The sequence below is a fragment of the Bubalus kerabau genome, chromosome 5 (genome assembly GCF_029407905.1).
Source record: "Bubalus kerabau isolate K-KA32 ecotype Philippines breed swamp buffalo chromosome 5, PCC_UOA_SB_1v2, whole genome shotgun sequence".
Taxonomy (NCBI): domain Eukaryota; kingdom Metazoa; phylum Chordata; class Mammalia; order Artiodactyla; family Bovidae; genus Bubalus; species Bubalus kerabau.
This window is the reverse complement of record NC_073628.1, coordinates 105,345,869-105,361,802: the sequence shown is the minus strand read 5'-3', so window position 1 is coordinate 105,361,802 and position 15,934 is coordinate 105,345,869. Positions and strand designations below refer to the sequence as shown.

Genomic DNA, 15,934 nt, shown 5'->3' with positions numbered 1-15,934 from the left:
TTGCTGTTCACAGTCGATGGGCGAGCCTAGTGGTGGGTGGCTCCCTGGAGCAGCCCTGAGGACGTGGGCAGGGGCAGAGCGCCTGCACGGTGACAGGACTGATTGAAGCCGTGGTGAGGGTTGTCACACTGCAGAGACCAGCTTTAAACACCCCGTTCCCAGGTTAGCGTTCCACGTGTTGCTCTCCTGAAAGCACTGAGTCTCAGAACAGACCGTGTGGACCATGTACTCCTCCTCCTCTTGCCACACTGTGCTGTTTATCACACTTTTTCCAAATCCTTTGTTGTCTGGAGCAGCCTTTCCAAGCCGGTGCCACCCACTCCGTGGTCCTGCTTCTAGCACCGGTGTCCCAGGTCCATGGCATGAGGAGAGGTCTGGGATGGAGGCTGAGGGTGTGTGCTGCACATGGTGTGGGCCTCTGTGGGAGGGTTGTTATTGTTGGGGTACTCACATAGCCAGTTTCTCTTGCCGTCACTCCTTTTCCTGGTGGTGGTGTTTAGTGGCTCAGTGTGTTCTACTCTTTCGCAAGCCCATGGACTGTATAGCTCCCAGGCTTCTCTGTTCATGGGATTTCCCAGGCAAGAATACTGGAGTGGGTTGCCATTTCCTCCTCCAGGGGATCTTTCCTGACCCAGGGATCGAACCCGTGTCTTCTGCATTGACAGGCAGATTTTTTATTGCTGAGCCACCAGGGAAGCCCTTACCAGTGTTAGTTGGCATTTTGTGCTGTAAGGAAGAGCTGTCCCCTGTTGCCTTCTTGTTTAAAACCAGCATTATATCCATGTGGACTGGGATTTTTCTGAATCGTGAGTTTATTAAAATTCATTTTCATCATTCCTTTTGAGGCTCCAATTTGCTGCATTTGGCTGGCAGGGCCTGCAGAAGTGGTTTCTGCCAGCGTGGGGCACGTTCCCCCAGCATTTAAGGGGGTCCCCACTTTCTGGCACAGTTGTTTCTGGGACTAGCAGGCACGGTCCTCGTCCAGCCTGGAGCTGCTCAGGGGACCTGGCCTCCTTGGGGTGGAGGGGACTTTTGGAGGCAGGTCTGGGCTCTGTGTACCCCTCACACCCAGGAGTGGGGCCTAGGCTTATGCTCTGACCCTCGAGCTCCCACCTAGACTGGAGCTGCCCTGGCTCCAGACGCCTGCTCCAGGCCTCCTGGGCTCCTCAGTCCCAGTCCACTGCATCAGGATACGTGTGCCCTGCCTACGTGCCAACATGGCTCCCTTGCATCCTTGGTCCTTGGACTCTGCTACCCTGACATGGGTTCAGTTCAAGTGTGGCTCCTGGGGGGTCACCTGAGCCCCATGGCCCCCTGGGTGTTGTCAATGCAGTGGTCAGCTGGGTTTATTTATTTCTGTCTGCACTCACTTTTAGGGTATGTCCCCATCTTTGTTTGTTTATTGAGGAATTCTGTGATATTACATGAATTGAATCAAAAATAAAAACTCTGCACAAAGATTCCTAGTCATGTACCTTCAGCCCATGTGCAGCCAATTTCATTCATCCTTTGTGCTTATTCTTCCTGTGTTTCTTTTTGGAAAAATAGGGGTGTGTGTGTGTGTGTGTGTGTGTGTGTGTGTTGTGGTGGTGGTGGTTTAGTCACTAAGTCGTGTCTGACTCTTTAGACCCCATGGACTGTAGCCCTCCAGGCTCCTCTGTCCATGGGATTCTCCAAGCAGGAATACTGGAGTGGGCTGCCTTTTCCTTCTCCAGGGAGGAAATGTGTGTTTTGTTCACCCTTTTCTGCTGCATGAAGAGTAGCCTGGTACACGTGCACATGTTTGCTTGTACTTTCTGCACTTGTCTGCTTTTACACATGTATGTGCACTTGTATTTAGCATGAGAAGTAAAGCTAAATGATAACTTTTAAAATACGAACAGCATCCCAAAATCTTAAAAAATCACCTTAATTACACTCATCATTAAATATCTTCTTGGCATGATCCTATAATGCATTTCTTTAATTTTCTTCTCAAATGACAGTTTTGCAATGTTTCCTATAGAGAAACCTCAAAGATAATTACCTTAGTCTTTCCCATGTATAGGGTTTCCCTTGTGGCTCAGACAGTAAAGAATCCGCCTACAATGCGGGAGACCCTGGTTCGATTACTGGGTCAGAAGATCCACTGGAGAAGGGATTGACCCACTCCAGTATTCTTGGGCTTCCCTGGTGGCTCAGACGGTGGAAGAATCTGCCTGCAGTGCGGGAAACCTGGGTTCCATCCCTGGGTTGGGGAGACCTGGAGGAGGGCCTGGCAAGCTACAGTCCGTGGGGTCACAAAGAGACACGACTTTCACTTTCCTGTTGTATAGTTGACAAAAGTTGACTTTGGGGCCATTTAGAAAAAAATTTTTTTTCACCCCCACAAACTACTATTGGAGGGACTTCCCTGGTGTCCAGTGGCTAAGACTCCACACTCCCAATTCAGGGGGCCTGGGTTCAATCCCTGGTCAGGGAACTAGATCCCACATAAGGAAGAGTTTGCATGCTGGAGCTAAAAGACCAAAAAGAACCCATAAAAAAAAAAGTTATTATTGGAAATGTCACGTCTATTTTTAGGATTATTTTCTAATTTTGGAAAAACCTCAGTTTCTTTCATTTTTGACTTGTAAGACTTCAGAATATTTCAAATTTTCTCATGTAGTGACTCATCTTAAATATTCTTTGAGATGATAATCATGCATTTACCATTTTGCTGTCCAGGTCCTCATAGATGCACACTGCATGAATTTTGTGTTACCTTCATCCACATTGCAGTTTTTAGAGATGCTTGCAGTGTGTGACTTGACTCAGTATTTCTGTAAGTGTGTGAAGCACAGTGAGTCACACAGAAGCACCAGCAGCCCCTGGCCCTGCTGGAGGCTTGTGCCCACAAAGTGATGATGCGTCAGAGCTGGGATGGAGGTGCCGGTCTCTGTCCTGCAGAGCAGCTGGGACCATCCAACTCTGGAGCATCCACGACCCTCCACGGCCCCCTCGTCCCTCATACATCTTCTTCAATCAGCCATTGCCACTTAACACAGGACATAAAAATCACTGTCTCAACCCTGCTTAGGATTCTCTTTTAAAATTAAGGTTTTATTTTCTAGGACAAGTTTAGGTTCGCAGCAAAATTGAAAGAAAGATACAGAGAGTTCCCATACATGCCCCACCACACACACAGCCTGCCCATTATCGACACCCCGACCAGAGGGTACCTTGTTACATCTCCCAGATCCCACAGTTTACACTGGGGGTCACTCTCGGTGTTATGCGTTCTGTGTGTTTGGACAAATGTACAGTGATATGTACCCACCATTGTTGTATCACACACAGTATTTCACTGCCCTGAAAGCCCTCTGTGATCCCCCTGGTCACCCCGCCCGCGGCAACCACTCATCTTTTACTGTCTCCAGCATTTTGCCTTTTCCAGATTGTTTTATGTTGGAATTATACAGTATGTAGCCTTTTCAGATTGGCATCTTTCACTTAGTCGTATGCATTTAAGTTTCCTCCATGTCTTTTCATGACTTGATGGCTCATTTCCTTTTTAAAAAAAAATTATTTTTATTTTGGCTGCCCTGGGTCTTCATTGCTGCACATGGGCCTTCTCTCGTTGCGGCAAGCAGGGACTGCTCTCTAATCGTGGTGCACAGGCTTCTCTTTGTTGTGGAGCATGGGCTTAGTAGTTGCCACTGTCAGACTCTAGAGCACAGACTCAGTAGCTACGGTGCACCGGCTTAGTTGCTCTGTGGCATGTGGGATTTTCCTGGACCAGGGCTTGAACCAACATCTCCTGCATTAGCAGGTGGATTCTTTACTACTACACCACCAGGGAAACCTGGCTCATTTCTTTTTAGCTGGGTAATATTTCCATTGTCTGTCTAGAACAGTTTATTTGTCCATCACCCACTGAAAGGTACCTTCATTGCTTCTGAGTTTTGACGGATATAAATAAAAGCTGTTGTAAACATCTATGGGCACGTTTTTGTACAGACATGGTCTTCAGCTCCTTTGGGTAAACACCAAGGAGTGTGGCTGCTGGCTTGTCTGGTAAGACTGTGTGTAGTTTCATAAGAAAACTCTGAACTGTCTTCCCAAGTGGCTGCACCATCTGCATCCCCATCAGCGGCCACAGAAGAGTTTCTGTTGCTCCAGTCCTCACCAGCATTTGGTGCCGTTGTGTTCTGGGTTTTGGTCGTTCTAACAGGGCATCCTAACCACTTTTAATGTGTGGTTCAGGGGTGTTAACCATATTCCCATGTTGTACAGCAGAGCCTGAGAACTCTTTTGTCTTCTCATCTGCTTTTAAACAGAGTTCTGTGAGAAATGGAATAAAAGACAGGTTTGCTGCCTCATAGCTTAGAGTCATGGTGTTGTCACAGGCTGACCGTGCCCACAGCGGGGCAGAGCCCTGCTGACCGTGCCCACAGCTGGGCAGAGCCCTGCCTCCCAGAGAGCAGTGGTGGTAGTACCTTTGACAGGGAACTGAGATGCCAGGTGGTCCTTGCACTTACGAGCCACTGGTAAGACCTTTGCTCAAAAGCATTTTAATGATTCCCTTATTCTTGCATAATATGGGGTTTTTGGAGGGGAGGGGACATTTTTTTGGTCTTATCTCATCATCCAGAAATTCTTATTGTTGTTAGCACAGGGCTATGATAAGGTATCTGAGCAGTGTGTGTGTTATGTCATCAAGAAGACTTGTGGGAAGAATAAATGAATAAGCCGAGGTGGTTTTTCTTCTGAAGCCGGCATTTAGGGGGTTGGGGTGCCATCTTTCTGCCCCCGTGTGTGGAGAAGTGACCCCCCAAGGAAGGATGTGTGTCCTAATGGGGCAGGCACATCCCATCCGGCTGGCCTCCAGGGAGCTCGTGCCCCCAGGGAGCTCGTGCCTGGTGTGGAGGCCCTGGGGGCAGCGGTGGAGGCAGTGTCCAGGCAGCCGTGGGGGGAGCCCTGGCTTCGAGGTGGGGCTGCAGGTGGGCTGTGGGGACGGCATGAGGGGCTGGCTGCCTGGTGACTGTCACATGTTGGCCGCCTGGACACGTGGCCTGAAGGCGTCCTTTGTTCTGCTGAGGCAGAGCCATGGCTGAATAGCGGCTTTCTCTGCGCCCTCCATTTCTCTGTGGCCTTTACTACCTCCATCCTGCTCTTTCCCTCTCGTGTGACCTGAGGACAGTCACAGCCTCTCCAGGTCTACCTGGCCCAGGCTCCGCCCCCTTACCTGATGACCCTGCCCCTACAGCCTGACAGAGCCTGTAAATGGGCTCTCCCTGGGCTATGACACCCCATGACCCCCAACCTCCATCTCGCCAGGGTTGGGGGCCCTCTCTGTCCCAGCCCCCACCTCCCTCTGCAAAGGCAGCTGTGTCGGGGAGGGGGGCAGGCCCCCCCTTCCACCCTTGTCTCTCTCCCCACCACCTTCCACCCCATCTCCCTCCCCACACCCTCCCATCCCTGTCTCCTTCCTGCCCCTCTCCCATTCCCACCCCCATCTCCCTCCCCACCACTTCCCATCCCTGTCTCCTTCCCGCCCCTCTTCATCCCTACCCCCATCTCCCCCATCTCCCCACCCGCTCCCAGCCCCTTATCCCTCCCCACCTCTTCCATACTGTCCTTCTCTCCATGAAGACCACCCCCCCACAGTCTTTCCTCTCCCCCCAGTACACAGGACTCTTGTGCTAGAGGTTGGAGTTGGCCTGCTTTGATCTCAGGTGCAGTCTCCCTGGGCATTTATCAGATGGGCTTCTGTGAAGATGTCCCCTCCTTACACCAAAGGTCCCCCAACCCCAGGACCGGTCAGCAATGGGCTGCACATGCTGCCCGCTGCCCAGGAGGACTGGCAGCCCTGCTATGTGGGTCAGCCTGCCAGGGCCTCAAGCCAGCCAGGGCTGGATCATGGTGTGCTGCTCCCTGAAGCTTCCGTCACTGCAGCATCTTCACTCGCCATCTTGGGGGGAACGGTGGTGACCAGGAGTGGACAAAAAGGCCACATCAGACAGACAGGACTTTCCAGTTTGTATTTAGACAGCATTTCTGGTTGAAACCACAAGCACATGTTGACTGCAGAAAATTTGAAACAGGCAATAAAACAGAAAGGAAAAATTTTAATTGCCCTTTCTGGAGCTACCCAGTGAGTGGATCCTTTTAAACTCTAATCTAGTCTCACGTGCTTACTAAGGTTACAGTGCTGTGGAGGCATCACGTTAGTTAAATTCCTCCCCATCTTCAGCTCGGCTGCAGGCGGGTAGCAGCTGCCAGTGGCCCCGGGGGCGGCAGGGTTCCCTGGGCTGCGCTGTGTCAGCCCCTCTGGTCGACGCATCATTGCCTTGGCGCAGAATCCCAGACCAGCGATCACTGTGGCCAGGAACATCAATGTATTTTAATCATTTAGAATCATTTTATAAAGCCACCAGTCATTCGGATCAGGGGCCACCCTGTGACCTCATTCTAACTTCAGACATCTGCAGCGACCCTATTTCCAAATGAGGGCACGGTCTGAGGTACCGGGGGTCAGGACTTAGCATTTGGGTTTGGGGGGATGCAATTTGGCCAGAATGGGACCTGCAGAAATTGAATCCTGGGGTCTCCACAAGCTCACAGCCTGGCAGGTCTGCAATCCTTGTGGTCAGCTGTCCTTGGCGTCGTCTCCCAATTGGGAACAAGAAAAATGCCTGAGGATTTATAGTGAATGGTGTGTGACTGACCACAGAGGACCCTGCTAACCAGGACCCCAAGCCCAGTGTCCCCACAGGGTCCATCACACCACCCGGAGGACGTGGTGAGGCTGTGACATCCTACTCTGCATCTGCCCCTTCCCGGACAGGAGGGCCCGGTCACTGGGGAGTCCTGAGCTCATGTGGTCGTGAAGAAACCTCTGACACTTCTCCAGAGAGGCCATCGCACATGTAGGAATGAAGGGTTGCACCTTGTTTCCTGTGTCCAGCATGCGGTTTGCTCTTCAGATCTCACGTGGCTGAAGTGTCAGAGAGAGCCTGTCCAGATATTTCCACCATGTTAGATTAGTTTTCTGTATAATATGCAGAACTTTGTTTTTCTTGACATTGTGATCTAAGCAGATCATTGAATACACTTTGTACAGACCACTTTTGAAGACCAGCCAATGTACATGGACACACTTTAAAAAAAGGGTTAGAAAACTATGGCCAACGCACCAAATCCAGCCCACCTTTGTTTTTTGTTGTTTTAAAAAATGGTGATGAAAATATACTTGATCCCATGATCATGGCATCCCATCATTTCATGGCAAATAGAAGGGGAAAAAGTGGAAACAGTGACAGACTTTATTTTCTTGGGCTTCAAAATCACTGAGGATGGTGACTGCAGCCATGAAATTAAAAAACACTTGCTCCTTGGAAGAAAAGCTATGACAAACCTAGACAGCATATTAAAAATCAGAGACAGACCTCACTTTGCCGACAAAGGTCCATATGGCCAAAGCTATGATTTTTCCAGTAGTCATGCAGAGGTGTGAGAGTTGAACCACACTGAAGGCTGAGCGCTGAAGAATTGATGCTTTCGAAATGTGCTGGAGAAGACTCTGGGGGGGTCCCTTGGACTGCACGGAGATCAAAGCAGTCAATCCTAAAGGAAATCAACCCTGACTGTACATTGGAAGGACTGATGCTAAAGCTGAAGCTCCAATACTTTGACCACCTGATGTGAAGAGCTGACTCAGTGGAAAAGACCCTGATGCTAGGAAAGATTGAGGGCAGAAGAAGGGGACGACAGAGGATGAGATGGTTGGATGGCATTAGTGACTGAATGGACATGAGTTTGAGCAAACTCCAGGAGATAGTCGAGGACAGGGGAGCCTGGTATGCGGCAGTCCATGGGGTTGCAAAGAGTCAGACATGACTAAGTGACTGAACAACAAGAAAAAAAATATGCTTCATATAAAACTTACCATTTTAGCCGTTTTTAAGTATGCAGTTCAGTAGTTAACGTGTACTCACATAGTTACGTAACCATCACCATGATCCGTCTCCAGAACTTTTTCCTCTTCCCAAATTGAAACTCTATCCCATTAAACACTCCGCACCCCTCCCCTCTGACACCCACCTTCCAGGTCCTTACGGAAGTGCGATCTTACGTTGTTCTTTCATGTCTGCTTGTGTCACTTAGCACTGTGTCCTTGAGGTTCACCCGTGTTGCAGTGGGTGTCAGACTCTCCTTTTTATGGCTGAATCATCGTCCATCGTGTGGATGGACCACATTTCACTTATCCATCATCCACTGATGGACACTTGGTTTGCTTCTATCCTTTGGCTGTTGTGAATAACTCTGCTCTGAACATGGGTGTACAAATACCTTTTCAAGTCCCTGCTTTCAGTTCTTTTGGGAATATACACACAATTGGAATTGCTGGATTGTAGGATAATTCCATTTTTAATTCTTTGAGGAACCACCAGACTGTTTTCCGAAGGAGCCACACTAATTTACATTCCTACCAACAGTGCACAGGCTTCCAGTTTCTTCACTTTCTCATCAACAGTTGGTTTCTGGTCTTGTTTTCTGGGAGCCACCCTATTGGGTGTGAGGTGGTGTCTCATGGTGGTTTTGGTTGGCGTTTCCCTAGTGGTCAGTAATGTTGAGCATCTTTTCTCGTGTTCATCGGCTGCCAGTATGTCTTCTTTGGAGAAACATCTGTTCAGGTCCTTTGCTCATTTTAGAATGGGATTGTGTGCCTGTGTGTTTGTTGATTGTCCTGGTCAGTGTATAACGACTGACCCACTGCTGTGCACGTTGGGCTCAGCTTTCTCTACTTGAACCCACTGGTTGGCACGTCAGAGCAAGGTTGTCCAAGGAACTGACTTCAGGTGGAGAACAGACGGGCATCTGTGATGTTAGTGTGAAGATGGACCGGTTTTCCTTCTCTTTTCGTTCTTCTGATATTTTCCATGTCTCTTACCACCTATTTTTATAGCATAAAAATTCATTACGAAGGAGAAAGGCTCATGTGGAGGATGGACTCTTGAATCAGAAGGTACTTGGGGGCCCATGAGTCAGTCAGCCTGTCCCCATGAGAACATCCTTCCCTGTGCTCCTGTGGGGTCTGCCCAGTGGCGGCTACCCTGTCTGTCCAGAACCCCTAGATGCTTGGTCACATCAGCAACATCCCCCTCAACCCCCAGCATGTTTTGCTACGTGAAGTGACCCCGCGGGATAACAGAACGAGATGGAATGAGTCCAGGGCTCTGGGCCATCTGTGGGGTGACGGGTACACCTGGTGTTGAGGAAGGAAGCCCTGCACCCGGTGGGCCGCTCTGCTGGAAGGAGGGCAGGCGGCGGGGTCCCACCTCAGGACAGCCTGGGGGAACAGAGCCCAGAGCAGGCGCCTCCCTCCGCTCTGGCCCCCCTGGGAGCACCTGCTGGTGAATGCAGACCACCTTCGCCTTCTCAGCTTTGGGGCCGTGGAGACTCACCAGGGTCCTGTGGATCTGAAGGCCTTGGGTCCATTTAGAACAGAGACTTCGCTGAGCTCCACAGTGATATTCTTGGTAGTGAACAGAGCAAGCATAAATTATTCATGGATTTTAGCTGATCTGTTTTTGTACAAAGGGAGCTTTTAAAGTTAATTATTTTTAAGCAGTAGAGGATGGTTTATCTGAGAAAGCTGGAGGCGCGGTTTTCAAGGTGAGCAGATGGCAGTGGGGTGGGGCACGGGGTGGGGGTCTGGGCCCTGTGCTCAGAAAGGAGAGAGGCCCAGATGTCGGGAAGGGTTTGGGGGTGGCTCTGAGTTCAGTCCCAGCCAAGACTTTAAACTCAGCTCCACCATCTTAAACCTTCCAGGCCTCTGACGCACCAGCCCCCACGGTCAGGGAAGGCCCTACCACTCTCCAGGTACTGCCCTGTGGCCCAGGTATAGACGCAGCCCCAGTGCACCGGGATGCCCTGTGGTGGGTCTGGGGAAGCAGATCCACAGAGATGTTGCAATGCCTGCGAGGGTCTCCCGCCGGGAGGGAGGCTGAAGCCAGAGTCTCTGCAATCCCTGGCCAGTAGGGAGGAGGCGGGCAGCCCATGGGCTGAGCTGGCAGCTGCTGTTCCTTTGAAAAGTGCTTCCTCCTGGGTTTAGACGGGTGTGGGCGGGTGCAGACACCATGTGGACGTGATGTGGTCGGGCGTGGTGCTCTGTAGACAGGTGTGGACACGCTGGACGTGGATGGTGTGGACAGAGGGCCTGCAGCACTTGGTCCCCTCTATTCCAGTGCCTGCCCACACTTGGATGGCCTTGGAGGGGGTGCACCAGGTAATCACAGGTGTGGACACAGATGCTTGCATGTGGGCACAGGTAGGGGCCTCAGTGCTAGGTCCAGTCCACACCCCTCATCAGTCTGACCTGGGGGCCACGTCTCCTGCCAGACACCCCCTTGTCGCACCTGCTGTGGATGATTTCCCAGTTTGTCACATCAGAGACTTCCCAGTGGCTTCCTGGTTTGTCATGTCGGAGCAGCCACCTTCCAAGAGAGCCCACATGTCCTTCCATTTTGATGCACAGTTTCGGGGTTCTCCTTTGCCATCACCTCTCCACCCCTGGGGGGCAGCCCCCCTTCTGTCCCTAGATCCCATCTTTGGCGAGAAATGAAAGAAACCTGGTTCCAGCCTGAACTGCATGTCCCAGGGCCTGTGGCCTCCCTGTGGTCTCCCCATGTGGCTGTGTTCTTGTGTGTGCTGTGCTGGCCCACAGCATGGACAGTGGTCACCAAGGGGTGATCAGGTCTTTTCTGAGGCTCCTGCTGCGGCCCTCCCCCATCCACCCCACCGCAGCCCATCTCCCACCTCCCATATTGGCTGTTTTTGGCCTTGAATTAATTTCTTGTTCCCCAGTCATTTTTCTTAAAGCTCAGTTTTGGTCTCTTTCAGTCTCTTGTCTGGAACAAGCTCTGCCCAGTTTCCTGGGCTCCCACAAGCCCCTTGGTACTGTTGATGGTGACCAGGAAGGAGCTGCTCCTTCCTTTCTGTGACCCTGGGGCTTCGTCCCTCTGATGGGGCAGGGGCTTCCATGTGTCCGGGACACTCAGGCTGACCGCCGAGGGGTCAGAGCTCGGGTCTTGGTGTCTGGCAGCTCCTGCTTCCCACTCTGGTCTTGGGTCTCCTCTGGGCCTCCTCAGAAGGCAGATGTGGGCACAGGGAATGGAGTCACGTGGATTTTGTGAAGCTTGTCTTTTTTTTTTTTTTAGCAGTAGAACCTTTTTTATTCAGAAAAGCAAAAATGTTTTCCAACCACACACAGGAGGGGTATGGGTTGGGGGCAGAGGTGTCTGTCCATCCAGCACGGGCCCCCAACCCATGTGGTTTTGGCAGCAATAAGGTGTGTGGTAATGGCCCCCAAAATAAAAATGGTGTGTGTGGCGGGGAGTGTGGTGGGGAGTGGAGGGGTGCAGAAGCACGGGGGAGTGGTGAGGGGAGGGCTAGACGAGGTCAGTACTGGGAACGTTGCAGGTGAGAGGCCATTTCATAGCATTTCTTGATCATACCGCCGTGGACACCTTCTTTGCCCATCAGCAGTACTAGTGTCTTGACAGTCATGGTGACAGTGGTGAAAAATATAGAATGCTTCACAAATTTGTGTGTCATTCTTGCACAGGGGCCATGCTAACCTTCTCTGTATCGGTGAAGCTTGTCTTCAGTGGGCGCTCAAAAGCGGCACTAGTGTGTTCGAGTTGTTGACGTATTTCTGAGCAGTGGGTGACAATTCTGGGGGAAGTGGCTTCCGTGCTGCTCCCACGGTGTTTCCATGGGAATTAGAAATGGTCCTGGGCTGCAAGTTTGGAGTCAGAAAACGTGGAGGCAGCAAGACCCCAGGTCTACTTCTGACTCCTGGCTTCTCCTCTTGCGGAGCCAGGGGTCCACTCTGGCCTCAGTCTCTGCTGTGTCCTCAGCCCGAGTGTTAGCAGCACATGCATGCACACACACAGACACACATCACACACACTCACACATATATACATACACACATACTACACACAGGCACACACAAACACACGTGTGTACACACCACATAAGACAAACGACACCACACACAGACACATACATACATACACACACGCCACATGCACACACACAGACACATGTACACAGACATACACACACCCCACATACCACATACACATACATACACACAGAGAGACACAACACACATACAGAATACATACACATTCAGACATGCAGACACACACATACATACACATTACACAGAGACAGATGCACACAGATAGAATCACAGACACCACATAGACACACATGCACACCACACATAGACCCACCACATGCATATACACACCACACACACACACACCCACACACCCAGGAACGGGAATCCCTGCACAGAGGGCTCTGCTGCTGGCGGTGCAGGGAAGCTGTGACTCTCCCTTGTGTTGTGTTTTGCAGTGTTTAGGGAAGAGGACTGTCAGGAAGACTAATCAGCTGATGCCCATGAGTACCTGGTTTGTGTCAGCTGTCGCCGCAGAGGCAGGTCCTGCTAGCTTGTCACTGAGGGCATCCTTTGATGTCACCACTGATCAGGTCCCCGTGGCCCTGAGGAGGCTCGGGCAGCAAGCTGGCTCTGAGCTTTGCCAGCTCTACGCACATAGGGAAAGGGGGGCTTCAGGGCCCAGCTGGGGAGCAGTGGAGGATCAGCAAGATGCTGTGGATCCACCAGGGGTCCAGGCGGGGAGCAGGGCAGGCTGACTCCATCTAGGCTTTGGCCTCTGGCCCTCCATTGTTCATGGAGAAGGGCAGGTCTCTCTAGCATTTTGACAGAGGTCCAGAGCGCTGCCTGGTCCTGGGCCCAGCCTTTACCCTTTGGTGTGGCAGGAGTGTGGCACCCTGACCAGCCTTGGCCCCTGGCCCTGGATGGACCCATCTATTCCTGCTGCCTGGTGTGTGGTGGGGGAGCTGTCAGGTGGACACTGTTGGGGGTGCAGGGCTGGCACAGGCTGCAACCCCCCCAGGAGCTGGTAGACTTGGATCCCCCTCCCAGGTGTTGGTGGACTTGGACATACACACACCCCCAGGAGCTGGTGGACTTGGCACCAACCCCCACCGCCACCCCCAGGAGCTGGGAGGAATGAGATTTCACTTCTCAGGATGGTGGGGACACACCCGCAGCCTGTGTGTGAAACACCATGTGGCCTTCCAGGAGGAGCGGTTGTTCTGGGTCCTGGGGGCCTCTCTTGGGGACCAGGGAGGAATCAGAAACAACTCAGCTGATGAGGATGAGGAAGGGTGGTGGGTCCCTGCTCTCTGCCCCCATGCCTGGGGGCTCTGGTGAGAAGGCAGTGCTGCCGCAGCCAGGTTGAACCCAGGAGCCCTGGCAGCTTCTTCCTGGAATGCAGCCTGCAAGACCCAGGTTTTCAGGCCATTTCTCTAAACTCAGGAGATTCTTTACTTAAACACCCTGAGAAACATGAATGTGGGGTGCATTCGGTTCCCATGGGTGCTGCGCCCCTGCCTGAAGCCCCCATCATGAGGACAGCACTGGTCTAAGGAGCTGACTGCCATCTGGGGTTCTCTCAGAGGATGGGCTGGGTGGGTGGCTTGTGATTCTACTTCCAAACAACCCCTCATGCCTGTCCTCGAAGCTGCAGGCTCAGGTTTAAACTTTGGATTTCCCAGTGCCTGGACTCACAGATTCATCTAATAAGGCTCCTGCTGCCTTGGACCAGCTCAGCGCCGCCTCTGGGGGTTGGGGGGGATCTGTTCTGGGACCAAAGACTCCTCTCCCTCTGCACGCCCCCCCACACCCTCCTTCCCACACAGAACAGCAGGGACACGCCGTCCCCAGGAGTTGCGAGAATGAATTAGGAGATCTATGTGGAATTACAGTGCATGGAGCCCGAGCAGGTGTTTTGCTGATATGAGCCTGAGTTTTCCTCTCTCTCTCCCGCTCTCCCTCCATCCCTTCCTTCTCTCCTCCTTCCACCCTCCTTTCCGTCCTCCCTCCCTCCTTTCCCTCCTCCCTCTCTCCTTTCCCTCCTCCCTCTTTTCCCTCCACCCTCCTCTCCCTCCTCCCTCCCTCCCTCCTGTCCCTCCACCCTCTTCTCCTTCCTCCCTCCCTCCTTTCCCTCCTCTCCCTCCTCCCTCCCTCCTTTCCCTCCTCTCTCTCCTCCCTCCCTCCTTTCCCTCCTCCCTCCCTCCTTTCCCTCCTCCCTCCCTCCTTTCCCTCCTCTCTCCCTCCTTTCCCTCCTCCCTCCCTCCTTTCCTTCCTCTCCCTCCACCCTCCTCTCCCTCCTTCCTCCCTCCTTTCCCTCCTCCCTCCAGCCTCCCTCTTTTCCCTCTACCCTCCTCTCCCTCCTCCCTCCCTCCTTTCCCTCCTCCCTCCCTCCTTTCCTTCCTCTCCCTCCACCCTCCCTCCTGTCCCTCCTCCCTCCTTCTTCCTTCCTTTCCCTTCTCCTTTCCCACATCTGAGCGGTATGGCCCCAGATTCCAGGCCAGGCAGATACTGAGAGAACCATGATATAGAGGACGTGCTCCTAGTCTCAGCTGGTTAGTGAACACATGTGCAGAAACAGATAAAGTTGCAGGTTGTAGTGAATGTAAGTGGCACCAAGATGGAAAACCAGATGGGAAGGGCTGGTGCTGGGGGCCCAGGAAGGAGGGGTAACACCTGAGGTGAGGACTTGCTGACCTGGCCGTGGAAGGGGACCGGCAAGGTTCTTGAGGGGTGGGGAGCGTGGCCTCTCAGAGGAACTGGGAGAACCTGCTGGCAGAACCCCTGGGGAGGCCAGGGAGGGGGCCACACAGGAGTCTCTGGTCACCCCTTAGTCCTGTGTTTTGTGAGCCTGTGAGGTGTTGGTTCAACAGCCCTGAATCCTGGTTATGACCTACTTGCTGTTCCAGTTAAGCTGAAAATCATTTGTCCACATCCAGCTAAATCAAATGACTTGCAAGGAGCAGAGAAGCCTTGAAATGCATTTTTAAAGCAGTGAAAGTGAGACGAGGATTTTTTCTGAGGGAAAATGCAACACTCGAGGGCTCCCCTGGTGGCCCAGTGGTTGAGAGTCCACCTGCCAATGCAGGGGACATGGGGTCGATCCCGGTCCAGGAAGACCCCACACGCCGCAGAGCAGCTAAGCCCATGCCCCGCAGCTGCTGAGGCCCACACGCTTTAGAGCCTGTGCTCCGAAACAAGAGAGGCCACTGCAATGAGAAGCCCACAGCTAGAGAGCAGCTCCCGCTCCCACAGCTAGAGAAAGCCTGGGTGCAGCAACTAAGACCCAGCACAGCCAAAAATAAGTAAGTCTGGAAAAAGGAAAAGAGAACACTCGGATTCCGCACCCTGGTGGCAGCGAGCTGTGTGCACCTGCTCTGAACCAGCTGGTTAAAAGCCTGTGTTACTTCTCGTCCCTGCAAAGCATGCAGATACTCCAGGGTCTTCCCTTCCAGGGTCTTCCCCCCAACCCTCCCTTCCCATGATCATGGCCTTGGGGCAGAGGAGGAGCTGGTCTCAGCCCCTTGGCCTAACCCTTCACTCCAGGCTTTTCCTCAGTTTTATTTTGCAGTGATAGAGGCTCTCTTGCTAAAATTATTTCAAAATCTGCCACCTGGAAAAACAGACCCATTGTGGGACCATCCATCTGTGGCACCGAGGCTGCAGCTTTTGTGCTGGCGTCTCGCTTTTTCACCCTGCTTGCTCCTGTCCCCACCCCCAATGCCCCGAGCCACCCTTTCCTCCCAGCCCCTACCTGGTCCCCCGAGGGATGTGGTTTGCTCCCAAGGCTCTGCCTGTAGACCTGCAGGTTGCACACTCTCCGTGGACAACCCCCCAGGGTCGCCATCATGAGGGTTAGCGTCTGTGGTCAAGGATGTCTGTGTGTCATGTTCTGGTAATTCTCGCAGTATTTCAAGCTTCATTATCACTGCGTTAGATGTGGTGATCTGCGATCTGTGTCATTGTTTCCGGGCCACGAACCACACCCGCATAAGATGC

The 15,934-nt window shown here is 52.5% G+C and overlaps 1 protein-coding gene and 1 non-coding gene across 2 annotated transcripts in view; one reads left to right on the top strand and one right to left on the bottom strand.

The window, feature by feature from the left end:
- PRKCZ (protein kinase C zeta) overlaps positions 1–15,934 on the top strand; it is a 101,204-nt gene that overhangs the window by 26,761 nt on the left and 58,509 nt on the right. The window lies entirely within an intron of this gene.
- On the bottom strand, positions 11,546–11,651 carry LOC129654352 (U6 spliceosomal RNA). The gene has a single exon (XR_008715437.1). It is a non-coding gene; the product is annotated as a U6 spliceosomal RNA (small nuclear RNA).